Source organism: Prionailurus bengalensis, chromosome D2, assembly GCF_016509475.1.
Source record: "Prionailurus bengalensis isolate Pbe53 chromosome D2, Fcat_Pben_1.1_paternal_pri, whole genome shotgun sequence".
Taxonomy (NCBI): Eukaryota; Metazoa; Chordata; class Mammalia; order Carnivora; family Felidae; genus Prionailurus; species Prionailurus bengalensis.
The window spans coordinates 84,574,549-84,577,048 of NC_057351.1; the positions used below are offsets into that span (position 1 = coordinate 84,574,549).

Consider the following 2,500-nt stretch of genomic DNA (forward strand, 5'->3'; position numbering starts at 1 on the left):
CCCGAACGCCAGCTCTGTCTTAAGGAACGGATTTCCCCCTTTCTTTCGCACATAAAGGCGATGATTATCTCTAATCTATAATTAGACGGGAAGAAAGGCAAAGGGTTCCTCGACACGGTGCAGAAACGGTGGCGCGGTCAGAAAGTTGCAAGTCTCGGGGCCACGTACAGCAATCCCCACTGTCATGATCACTGCCGGCATCACGCAGTGCCTTCCACCCTGGCCAGGGATTTATGGGAAACTGGCAATTATGACATATGTCCAGCCATTGCTAGCTTCAGATTTATCCCTGTGGTCCTTTTCTGTCTAGCATATTGCCTGAGCACAAACTGGGCAGGAGGCGCACTTATTCTCGCAAAGCTTTAATAATCTGTGAATGGCTGACTACAAACTGATGTAGAGCACTATCATTCCACCAGCCTCACGGAATTGCCGGCCACAAATAGTAATTAATCTTTTTATCCCTCAAATTGTAATTTTGACTATGAACTGTGCGCGGCCATAAATCAGCGGCACACGCGCTGTGTGTACAGTGCATGAATCACGGCCGGGACTCCGTCCGACTGCACACTCCGTGTTTAACAAGCTTTATAAGGAGCCATTGGGCTTTATTATGGCTCTGCCTGACTCCAACAAAAACTGAGCCCGGAGGCCCGGGGACGCGAGTTAAGATGAAAATACTTATTAGAGTGCATTACTTCTTGATGTAGATATCGTTTTCCGCGGAGTAACGCCACGGTGCATGGCACGACATAAATCAGGGGGTTTTCTGAGCCTAATAGGACCTGCCGCCATCTATTCATTACGTAGCCGCAATTTGGGCCATCACTCATTAGCACGTAATTTGATGATTAACACCACCCAACTCAGCGGGTCTGCACGGCGCGGGGAACACAAAGGCGCCGGCTTCGAGGAACAAGGTTAGAGGCTGCCTTTGAAAGCGCTCTCCGAAATAACCGGTCACCGTTTTCCTCGAGCGCCGGCGTCAGCACCCACGGTGGGTCACGCGCACGGACGCTCGATGATTCGCCGGTAAGCCGAGGGCCACAATATGATCTGACATCCCTCGTGCATCCCGGAGACAAAGGTCCACGCAGGAATGTGAAGTAAGACATTTTCTTGTTAATAAAGCATTGATCCGACGTATTGATTTTACATGACATGGCTTTTGCTGCGATTTCGCCCTCTTTTTTCTTTGCAAATAGTAAAGCTCTTCAGAACGCCTCCGCGTGTGTGACGCGGCCGTCCAACTCTCTGTGATGTAAATTCCGTATGTGTAAAACCACTTCATAATCAAACCATTAATCATCAGAAGCTGTCAGCGTTGACTCGGGGACAATTTGTCATATCTCTGCCTGCCCAGGACGAGGGCGTCCGGCAAAAGTTGTGGCGCGGCCGGCCGGGCGGCTGGGCCTCGCCGAGCCACCCGGGCCAAAGAGGATTAGATGAAGTATTACGTTGCTTGATTAGGGAACAAAAAGGGTGGCCCACTGTGCATTTCTAACGTGTCCGGTGTCTCCTCTCTCCCAGCTAATCACCATGACTGTTTGACTTAATGAATCGGCCTGATGAAAGGTGATCAGAAAAGATAGATGGGCGGCCACTATTGATTTCATGCAAATGCCCCTGACAGGTGATGGACGCTTTAATGCAAGCTTTCAGAAGCTTTATGACTTGTAATAACCATACACTCTCATTCTGGGAGAGACATTTTCCAACGTTTCAGTTGAATTGATATTCTCCTTCCAGGACTGAAAATATTTTAACGCGGCATAAATACGAGGGTACCTTTCACTCCCCCCCCACACACACACAACTTCAGCCCAGAGAGCGCTTGTGTCCCAAGTGCGCTGCCAACAATGAGCTCGGCACTCCGCCGAATGTTCGGGAGATGACGTGTAACCGTGCCACGGGAGGTCCCCGCCACGCGGGACGCCACAGAGGGCGGGGGGTGGGGGCCGCCGGTGCAGCCCGAGATGCCACCGGGCGCCCCGGCGCCTGGAAGCCCAACGAATTCACATGGAAGCATCAGAAAAGCCTGCCTTTGCCTTTAAACTGCAGGAGAAGGGACACGCGCTCTGGGTGCTGGGGGGGGGCGGGGGAGGGGGGGTACCCAATCTGCCTCGGTGCCCCCAAGGGCAGCGGCCAGCAGCGGGCCCGACCGGCGGCCTTCGAGGGCCGAACCGCGCGCAGCCCGTCCCGCGGCGCCTGGCGGGACCGGGAGCCGCTCGGACCTCGCTGGCAAACCTGCCACGGGAGGGGAAAGCCCAAGACCGAAGGCGCACATCTAATAAATCCTCGGCGCGCCGAGTTTACAAGGCGAGGGCCCAGCCGAGCCAGGGCGAGGCTCTGGCACGTCCAGTCACAGAGCACCGAGCCAGGCCAATCAATACCACTTTCCTGTTTTAGAACTGGGTAATTATGAGGGGGAGAGATTGCCTGACCTTTCACCTGCACTGCATTACTTTGCTGATATTAAGATAAATTGCCTGATTTTGGG

The 2,500-nt window shown here is 53.5% G+C and overlaps 1 protein-coding gene across 11 annotated transcripts in view; it reads right to left on the minus strand.

Annotated features, from left to right (window-relative positions):
- EBF3 (EBF transcription factor 3) overlaps positions 1-2,500 on the minus strand; it is a 120,065-nt gene that overhangs the window by 12,982 nt on the left and 104,583 nt on the right. The gene's annotated exons all lie outside the window — the stretch shown is intronic.